Source organism: Moschus berezovskii, chromosome 20, assembly GCF_049115385.1.
Source record: "Moschus berezovskii isolate FMDL1 chromosome 20, NW_MosBer_1.0, whole genome shotgun sequence".
NCBI classification, from domain to species: Eukaryota; Metazoa; Chordata; class Mammalia; order Artiodactyla; family Moschidae; genus Moschus; species Moschus berezovskii.
Window position 1 is genome coordinate 46,861,021 of NC_142479.1, and position 10,820 is coordinate 46,871,840.

The following is a 10,820-nucleotide window of genomic DNA, read 5'->3' on the forward strand; positions in this document are numbered from 1 at the left end:
GCCCCCTCCTCGCGCCGGCGCTGGGGTGGCGGACTGGGCGGCCTGCTCCGCGCGCTCTCGCCCGGCCGCGCCTCGCTCCGCGCCTCGCCTTCCGAGCGCAGCCGCGGGCGGGGGCGGCGCCCGGGCGCAGGGACCAGGCCCTGGCCGCGCACCTCCGGGCCTGCTGGCGTCGCAGGGCAGCGGGGAAATGCGGTCCCCTCCGCGCAGGAAGAGCGGGCGGCGGGCGGTGCGCGGGGGGAGAAGGCGGCGAGAGCGCGAGGAGAAAAGTTCCCGGCCGCCTGGCCGCGCTCGCTCGCCGCCCGGGCGCCAGGTGGGCCGTGCGCCCCGACAGCGCCCCCTGGCGGCCCGCGCCCGCTGCGGGCCTGGGGCGGGGGTTTGGATGGGGGGACCCCAGGGGCCCTCAAGGACGCGGGGGCCGGGCCCGGAACCTCGGGCGGACGACGTGGACTAGCACCGGCGCTTGGGTGCTCCGAGATCCAGCCGGGGCCCGGGGCCAGGCCCCCGCCTTCACCAACCACGGCCCTCCCTGTGACCTCCTATTCCCTGTCTGGGAAACGTTCCGACCTCTAAGCTAGGACGCCGCCGCGCAGAGCTCTCTTCATTCACTGGCACCTCGGTGGGCTCAGAGCCAGCAGAGCCAAGTGGTCCCTGCCGTCCTCGGGCTGGCGGCCTGGTGGGCCGAGACAGAGCACACGTGAGAAAGACCGCTCCCGGGAGCAGTGAGGGCTACTCGGTGAATCGAGAGGCAGGGGTTGCTTAGCTGGCTGTGAGCGGAAGGAGCCCGCCATGTGGAGCCTCAAGAGCAAGTGCAAAGGCCCTGAGGAAGGAAGGACGGGGGCGGGGGGAAGGGGGGGAGGACGGGAGGTGGGCAGCAGAAGTCAGAGCCGTGGGGAGGACCAGGGTCTTCAGGGCTACCTGAGCCTAGTGGGGAATTTGGATGCAATCCTAGTGCCATTGGCAGAGCGATGTTGAATGAATGGGTGAGTGAACCTATTGTGACCCTACAGAACCCCTGGCAGTCCCCGCCCCAGGCCTCCACTCACCCAGGTCAGGCAGAAGGTCTCCAGCCCCCATCCAGCCTTTGGGGTCTGTGGGTGAAGGAGGGACTTCAAGGCCTCAGGCTCCCAGGGGACTCAGCCTCCTCACCTGTAGGTAAGAACACATAGTGGGGAGGGTGCCCTTATGCTGTGGACTGTCCCCCTGTCTCCATGTCCTGTCATCTGATCCTGGCAGCCCCTGGGGGGCAGACCCACCCCTTTTGTTTACAGGAAGCTGAGGCGCAGAGCAGGGAGGTCTTCTGTCCAGGGTCTCAAGCTAAGTTATAGGCAAGACCTGCACCCAGAGCCCTTCCCACCAGCTCAGCCACCCACTGCCTAGGGCAAGGGTAGGAGCCGGCCAGAATCAGGATCAGACGATGGACACTGCAGTTTTCAGCACAGGTTCTGGGGGATACAGAACCGATTTCTAAGTCTGGTTGCTCTGCACCCAGCTGGGAGGGTTTGGAAAAACAAGTTAACTTGCTGAGTGTCAGTTTCCTTATCTGTAAAATGGAGGCAATAGTAGTGCCTACTTCCTGGGGTTCCTGAGGACTAAAGGAGGTTGGTGTGTGGAGCACCAAGCCTGGAGCCTGAAGGCTGTGAATTCTGTTAGAAGTGCTTTCCGTCACAAGCTGCTGGGGTCGGGGAGAGGCGTGGGGACGGGGCTTCCATACATCCAGGGGCTCCTAGCCCCTGCCCTCACCTGCCCAGGGAGAACCCAGGGAAGGCCTGACAGTAGGGACCTCAGAGGAAGGTGAGAAGAGGGGTGTCCCAGGGGGAGGAGAGGATGGCGCAGTCTGGGCACTAACCGCTGCCATCTGAGAGCACCTGTCATGCGCCAGGTGCCTTTTGTGGCTGTTTCCTTGGGCTGCTGTGACAAATGACCACATATGTAGTGGCGTAAGACAACCCTGATTTATTCTTTACAGCTCTGGAGGGCAGATATCCAGAATCAGCATCAGCGGGCTGAAGGCAAGGTGTCAGAAGGGATGCACCCTGCAGGTTCCAGGTGGAACATCCCTTGCCTCTTCTTTTTTGTTTAATTTATTTATTTTAGTTGGAGGCTAATTACTTTACAATATTGTAGTGGTTTTTGCCATACATTGACATGAATCAGACATGGGTGTACATGTGTTCCCCATCCTGAACCCCCGTCCCACTTCCCTCCCCATCTTGTCCCTCAGGGTCATCCCAGTGCACCAGCCCTGAGTACCCTGTCTTATGCATCGAACTGGGACTGGTGATATATTTCACATATGATAATATGCATGTTTCAATGCTATTCTCCCTTGCCTCTTCTGGCTTCTGGAGGCCACCTGCTTGTCCCGCCCCTTCTGCGCCTGCCCTCCAGGAACCCACACACACAGGAAGTCATCGCTCCTGTTGCCACGTCTCCTGCTTCCTCTCCTAACCTTCTTGTTTCCTCTTACTTGAACTTGTGATTCCAGTGGGCCGTCTGGAAAATCCAGGAGACTCTCCCATCCTGGATTTAATGCATCCTTAATTTAATCTACAAGGACCCTCCAGGGCTTCCCTGGTGGCTCAGTGGGTAAAGAATCTGCCTGCAATGCAGGAGACACCGAAGATGCGGGTTCAATCCCTGGGTCAGGAAGATCCCCTGGAGGAGGACATGGCAAGCCACTCCAGTATTCTTGCCTGGAGAATCCCATGGACAGAGGAGCCTGGCAGCCTACATACAGTCCCTGGGGTCTCAAAGAGTCAGACACGAGTGAAGCGGCTTAGTATACACACATAAGGACCCTCCACCCCCACTCCCTTTTTGCCACACAGGTTCCAGGTATTGGGACCCGGATATCTTTGTGAGCTGGTGCTAAGCCTCACACTCCATGCGTCCACTCAATGCTTCCTCATTACAACTCATTTTACAGGTCAAAGAATTGCTCAGAGAGGTAAATCCCTCATCCAAGGTCAACAGCAGGTGAGTTTGTTCACCTCTGCCATGGATGTTAATTGAGTGCCCACTGTGGGTCAGACACTAGGTTAGGTTCTGGGTTGCCATGTAAAAGCCACCTGTGAAACATGCGCTCTGGAGCCCAGGTACGAAGTGTCATGAACTGAGGAATTCAGGGATGGGTTAATTGAAGAATTCAGGGAAGGCTTCCTGGAGGACGTGACTGGTCAGCTGAGATTTGGAGAGTGTTCCTTAGGTCTCTTCAGAAGGCTGGGTAGCCTAATTTAGAGAGGGGAGGCTTCTGAGCAGGGGAGGGCTCAGACTGCTCTGGGCACCATTAGGGGTTAGTCAGCAGAGCCAGCACCAGGGGAGATTTCTGCTGAGAAGCTGCTCATCATCCTTCATGGGATGCGGGTGGGAGGTAAGACAGGAGTGGACCCAACACAGACACACAGTAAAGACAGTGTTAGTACTAAGGTGTTGAACTTGCAGCTCCAAGGTGGAATCCAGGCTGCCAGCTTGTTTTAATTGCAAGGTAGAGCAGTGTCTAAAGATTTGGAATTGAAATAACTTTAAGGAGTCTAACTACCACCCACACCCACATTTAAATCATGAACTGCCCCCCAAGGCACTGGATTTGAGAAACTGTCCCCTCTCCCCAGGGGTCTTAAGACTCAGTTCTTGGCCTCCCATTTCCCCTGGGTTTTCTCCTTGGTCAGAAGCAGTGACTCCTGTCTCGGGGGAGAGAGGTCCCCAAGAGCTGGGACATAGGGAAAGGGGATCCACCTCCAGACAGAGGCCCAGTCCCCGAGGGACTGGCCTGTCAGTGGCCTACCTCCACTTCCACCTCCACCAGTTGGGTCATCCATGGTTCAGGAGACGGAGCAAAGGGAGGGGCAGCACCTGGCATGGGGAATGCAGAGCAGAGCGGCTGCAGGTGTGTCTGAGGGCCCGGCCTGAGCTCTGTGCACAGCCAGCCACCTCCACAGGGAGGGTACGCCCCAGGGCTGCGGCATGCCTACACTGGCATCATCTCCACCTGTGCAGGGGCATGCCACGGGCAGCCCTCGGTGAGGACGGAGCCGGCGTCTACGTGCCAGGCCCTGTGCGCTGGGGTCTGTGAGATCGAGGCTCACCTTCGTTTTGTAGAGGAGAAAACAGAGGCCTAGAGAGGGCAGGAAACCCTCAGTCACTGAGGAGCAAGGTGGAAGGCAGACAGGACTGGCCCAGCGCTGCCCCGCACCCGCATCACAGCCTCCCTGAGCCCCTCATTTCTTCAAGGGGCGTGGCCTTGGGAGACTTCGCTCTGGGGCTCCTCCCGACCCGGTGAGTCAGGCCCATGAGGAAGGCGGGAGGGGGTGAGGCACCCCTCTGCCTGGGGGCTTTGATGGCAAGCAGGGCAGGAGAGACCCTTGGGCCTCCCACCTCCAGCAGAGAGGTGAGGAGGCGGTGACAGCCCTGCTCGGCTCTGCAGGGTTGGGAGGCTCTGCCAGTGCCCAGGACTCCCTGGGCCCCATCACCCTCCCATTCACTCCCGCACTTAATGCACAGGCATGGAGCCACGCCCATTCCAGACTGCTCTCGGGGAATGAGCCAATGTAGGCCCCACTCTCACGGTACCCAGAGTCTGGACCCGTGCTGGGGGCCAAGAAAAAAACCACTTTGATGGCAAATCCCCTGCCACTGGGAATGAGCATTTCTTAGTAACAGAAGAAAACCGTTCAGTTGGGATTTTGAAAAAAACTAAGTTGAAGCTATGAAAATACCTACATTTTATCTTGCAGCAAACAAAATTTAGGTTAATTTGCTAATTCTTAGATTAATGTACTAATTCTCAGAATGCAGAAAAGTTCATTGGTGGAGGAATGGTTTTCCCACAGAAACGCCCAGTGGTCTTTCCTTGGCCCTTCAAGCACTAACTACTCAAAGTGCCCCGTTCACCCCGTGCCTCTGAGTTCTGTGACATTCAGCTCACTCACGGGAGTACCGTGTTGTCCTTCATGCTGGGTGTTCTCATTCTTCAGATGTTGCTGGTGGAGCCAGAAAGAGCCTCAGCTTGTCAGCAACTGTCTGTGGTATCCCTGAGTTCTCCAGCATCATCTCCCAGCAAGTTCAAAACATTCTACAGCTTCAGCAAGATGTGAAGACTTCCTTTGTCATCAACTTGCATATGTGACTTGGACAGAAAAGATCCTGAGGGCAGAGGCGAGGAGACCTGCTGAGCAGGGCAGATGTTTGACTGGGAACTGAGTTTATAAGTGGCCAGGACAGCAGCAGCAAATGTGGTCATGTTTTCACAGCTTTTACATCCAACGTGGATAATACTCAGCTGCTGGGGCCCGCTGTCAGAATGAGTTGCATCAGCCCAGGACTGATCGCATCTAAGGAACGTCAGGGAAGATAAAGTTCCACCTTGGCTCAGCCGCTGTGGATCTCTGTGACAGAACCTTGGTCTTAACTCACACACCTTGTCTCTTGGTGGTAATAACACCTTGATTTCCCGGGGGGAGCATTGCTTCCCACTTTCTGCCCACGTGGTTCAGCCAGAGCTGACACTGCCTCTGGGATGCACTGATGCTCCTGTGATGCGGGTTTAACCAATCAGAGTGCTCTGTTTCCCTGGCCACAGTGGCTGGTTCAGGGATGGCCACATGACCCAAGCCTGCTGGCAGTTTTGCAGGGAGCATTGAGCCTCGCTAGAACCTCCAGGGGATGTGAAGCTGGCTGGCTGTGGGCCTGAGGATAAAGCCAACATGTAGGAGAGCAGTGTCAAAACACACACAGAGACACCAGCTGGGCACCTGGATCCAGCTATGCCTGAAGCTTGTGATACACCTGAAGCCAATACAGTTTACCTGTCTGCATAAACAGCCTAAGTTTCTCTTCTGTCACTTATCTCTGAAAGAACTGAGGCTGCTTTGCCTGGAGAAAGAAAAATTGGGGTGAGGAAGGCAGGGGCCTGACGTCCTCAAAGACCTGAAGGGCTTCCCTGGCCGTCTGTACTCAGATGCACACTGATTTCCAGTGGGTGGAAGGCCTCTTCATGAGGCAGGACCTTCCACAGCGAGAACTGTTCAAAGAGGGCTGTGCAGACAAGGAGCATGTGGTGAAATGGACTGAGGTTGGCTGCAAGGACCATGGTCCTGTCATCGGATGAGTACGGCCTGCGACCTCAGACCTGCTTTAGTGGACAGCTGGCCAGCATCAGTGACTCCCGTGCTAAACTGTAAAAATTTAGGATCATCAAGAAGGTCCAAGAAGTGTTCAGTGATCACCACAGCATCCACCATTGTCAGCTCGAGAAATAAAACCTCACCAGTGCAGCTGAGCTCCCGGTCTCGGAGCCGCCTCCAGCTGGAAGCTCTCACTGCGTGTGCACCGTCCTAAGGGTGATGGAGCCCACAGGTCTTTCCTAAACAGAGTCAGAACTGTCCTACTTTCAGGCTCTGCAGATTTGTTGTTTATTACCAGTGGTGAAAATAAAAGTGCTTGTTGCTACTGTTCAGTCGCTAAATCTTATCCAGCTCTTTGCGATCCCATGACTGCAGCACACCAGGCTTCCCTGTCCTTCGCCATCTCCCAGAGTTTGCTCAGATTCATGTCCGTTGAATTGGTGATGCCATCCAACCATCTCGTCCTCTGCTGCCCTGTTCTCCATTTCCCTTCCGTCTTTCCCAGCATCAGAGTCTTTGTGCTAAGCTGCTAATAGAACATGTATTTTTCCTTTCTTCCTTCCTTCTTCCCCCTTCTCTCCCTCCCTCCCTTCTTTTTTTAAAGATGGTTTTATTTATTTAATTTTGGCTGCACTGGGTCTTCATTGAGGCGTGCGGGCTTCTCTAGTTGCGCTGTGTGGGTGTCTCTCATTGCAGAGCCTGGGCTCTAGAGTGCACAGGCCCAGTAGCTGCCGTGCTCAGGCTTAGTTGCCCTGTGGCATGGGGGATCTTTGTTCCCCAACCAGGAATTGAACCCATTTCTCTGCGCTGGACAGCAGACTCTTAACCACTGGACCACCAGGAAGTCCTTCTTTCTTCCTCCCTCCCTCTCCCTTCCTCCTTTCTTTCTGGTAATAAAAAACTATTACAGAAGTCCTCAAACCCTTTTCTTATCTAGTTTACATAAAAGCTATTCCACCCCCCCAGGCCTGGCCCTCTTGCGCCCCTGCTTGGTGTCTGGGCTCCGTCTCCCCTCCCCCCCGCTGCACGGTGTGGACATCACAGTGTCAGGGCTGTGAGGACTGAGCCCCCCACCCCTTGGCACATCCCCGGGTGTGTGCGTGGTGTGGGCTCGGCTCTGGCATTAGAGGTAATGACGGTCATCCAGGCAAGTTGCCCCAAACTTCCCCGACCCCTCCCTGCTCACCCGCCTCATCCAGGTGGTCGTGAAATCCTGTCAGTTCCACCCTCTGCTCACCCCGGGGCTCACAGCCTCTGTAACTTGTGTCCTGTTTCAACACCCCACCCACCCTCCTTGCAGTGGCCTTGTTCCTTCCTCTGTGTCCATCCCTGGCTTGCAAGGCCTCCCACACCCCAGGGCTGACCCGTTCACCTCCTTCCCTGCTCGTCCATCCTGGTTGCCTTACAGGTCCCTCCAAGGCCTTGTCTCCCTATTTTCCAAGCGTTCCCCCTGCTGTTACCTCTGCCAGAGACGCCCTTCCCTCTGTCCTGTCTGGCTGCTCCCTCCACACCCTTCCAGGCTCAGATCAAGAGTGGACTCCTGCAGGAAGCCTCCCAGACCCCCGCCAGCCCCCTCGGTTGTTCTGTGACCTTCCTGGTGATCAGTCCCCTTTGCGAGTCTCTCTGGCTCCAGGTGGTGAGTAACTTGGGGGCAGGACTGCTGTCCTCCTTAGGGCTGGGCAGACCATTTTTTGCACAATCCTTTTTAAAAACAATCCTTCTTGCTTTTTTAAGCTCTTTGCACCTACCAGCTCATGTAAGCCTCCCAGGAGCGCAGGGAGGGTGGAGGAGTGTGTCGGTTCACGTAAATGCAGGGGCTCCAGGTGGATGCGTGCCTCTCCTGTGGCTGGCGTGACCCGTGGCCACTGACCTGCCGCCCTGGGACTGCATAGATTGGCTCCTGTGGTCCTGGAGGTCAGCAGTCCAGCTCAGCACCGCCAGGCTGATGTCCGGGTGCCAGCTCCTGCAGCTCCAGGACGGCCGTGTCTCCCCTCTGGCTCTGGGACCGCCTGCCTCCCTCGGCTCGAGCCCGCACCCCCATCCCCCTGCCTCCACCGTTGTCCCTCCTCCTGCCTCTGTCGGTTCTCTCCAGCTTCTTTCTGAAAGGACACTTGTGACGACATCCAAGGCCCACCCAGCTAAGACAGGACACTCCCGCATCTGAGGACCTTCCCTCGGTCATACCTGCAGGGTCCCTTCTGCCCTCTGCCGTCACATGCACAGGTTTGGGGCTGGAGTGTGAGTATCTTTGGGGCCATTATCCAGCGGCCACAGGAGCGCCCCTGTGCAGCGGAACTGAGACACCCCCTCACCCCCCAGTCTGGCTCCAGCCTCCGGTCCTGAAGGTTCGCGGCCTGGCTGACCGCATGGGGCTGGGCAGTCCAGGAGGAAGGAGGAAGTAAGCCCCTGGCCTGCAGGTAGGAAGAAAACCCACGCGGCCCTGTGGGTGGTGCGGGGGCACCAGTTACATGGACCCGGTGGAGCATCACTTTCCAGGGCAGGCCACACGGAGGCGGCGACCGGGTAGCCTTCGCGGAGGGTGGGGCACACCTGTCCCTCCCACCTCCTCCTGCCTCACACCTGGTGGTCAGCAGGGCCTGGACGATGGTCCTTCCAGAGCATGCACTGTTTAGAACATGTCGGGCAGAGGGCCGGACGGTTTCCCCCATCTCCCACTTAGATCTTACAACTATGATCTCTCGTGTACCCATTCTATGGGTGTGCAGATTGAGGCCTGTCTGCTGTGGTTGGTGTTTCTTGACCAAGCCTGTGCTCCCTGCCTTACATGTCCAGGCTCTGGGGTGCCCACAGTACCCTGTAGGGACACACTGTCTCCCGTCTGATCGTGCAGAGGGGAAACGGAGCTTAGTGATCAGAGAAGTGTCACAGACTCAGAGGCCAGTGCCTGGCACAGGGATGGGGCCAAGCTGGCCTCAAGAGCTGCCCTTTGGCATGGAAGCAGAGGGCCCCAAGGTCCAGGGGGCTGGGCCCGAGGGCCCGAGGGCCACTCCCTCTCAGGCCCACAGGATGGCAATGCTGCAGCCACCAGGCTGTGTGCAGCCACCAGGCAGCAGGGCCAGCTCTGTGGGAAGGGGACAGGGAACTGGGGGCACCAGGGGAGGAAGTGGAAGAGGGGGCGGGGAGGGGGGAAGGGAGTGGGAAGTGAGGGGGGGCCAGGAGGGTCGCCATAGTAACAGGAGCCTGTTCTGCTCTCAGGCTGGCCTGCCCCTGGGGAAGGAGATAAAACGTTTTCTATCGATTTCTGTCTGGAAAGTCATCGGTGATAAGCTCTTCCGGTGGAGACTGGAGGCCCAGCTGCTGGGAGCATGGAGGGCGGAGGCACAGCCTGGATGCTTGGGTGGGGAGGTGACCAAGCCAACAGGGCGGGCTGGGCGGGGAGCCACTTGCTGGGCCCGTCTCCCCTCCCGCCTGATGGAGCCCCCACACCTGGGTGGCCTGCCTCCTTTCTCCGGCTGTGGTGGGAGGAGAGGGGCCAGGGCCTCGTCGCGTGATGGACAGTGGAGCTGTCCACCTGTGCCATCCGGGACTATCCGCCTGTGTCTGCGGCTTCTTGCGCTCCACCGAGGTCATCCTGGAGGAGGTGGCTGGCTGCTCCCTGGCCTCGGACCAGAGGCCACAGGACCTCGATACCCCGATGCTTGCTGGGGGCTCTGGAGGAGGGGGAAGCCCCCAGTGCAGGGCTGAGCCCATTCATGTGTGTGCGTGTGTGTGCACGTGCTGGGGTGCGGTTCACAGGTGTGTAGCACTCCCGTGCAGAGCAGGTGTGTACAGCTGGTACAGACCTGGAGGGAAACCCAGGTGTGCCATAAACAGCCTGCTTCCTTCCTGTCCTTAAACCGACTTCAGTCTTGTGCTAAGACCGCCTCTGGCTGCCTGGCAGGAAACTGGATCTCAGCAGGTGTCCCCTTCAGGGAGGAGAAGGTGTCAAGGCCACTCTGAGTGCGACCACCTTGCCTGGCAGGGCTGCAGGCCAGCACAGGTGACCACCTCTTCCTGGCTGGCAGAGACACCAGCAAAATGGCCCGGGGCAGGAAATGCCCAGCGGCCTGCCTGGGGGAGTGGGGGAGGGGTGGATAAAGTGCAGACAGAACTAGGAGGAGAACCTGAGTCTGACGTCTGGAGCCCTGGAAGCTGCTGCTCAGAGCGTTGTCAGCAGCCACTAGTTAAAGGAGATAAAAAATGTTTTCTGTGGTTCCCAGTCACAACAGCCAAAGCTCAGGTTTACGCTACTGCTGTCCAGCCCAACAGGAGAGCCACACTCATGAATGGAGTGACCTGCCCATTCTACAGATGGGAACGTTGAGACCAGACACAGCTCCCAGCCACTGGGACCTTCAGCTCCCCAAGGCTCCATCCAAAGTATCCCCAGGGTGGCCTGGCAGAGTGGCCCTGGGCACCCCTGGAGGGACATGGGCTTTGGGACAGTGATCCTGCCCCTGTGGGAAGTGGACACCCGACTCTGGCTGGCTAAGTGGCCCTGAGGCTCCAGCCTTGCCTCAGGCTCAGCACCTCACTTCTTGTTGGCTCAGTTTCCCTTCCAAGTGATGGAGACTGTGACAGCCTCCCAAGGCTGCTGTGAAATTTCCATAGGTTTATATGTATGAAGTGCGTGGGACAGAGCCTGGGGCACAGTCAACACCAGTCCACCACGACATTTCAGAGTCGCTGTCGTTCCCA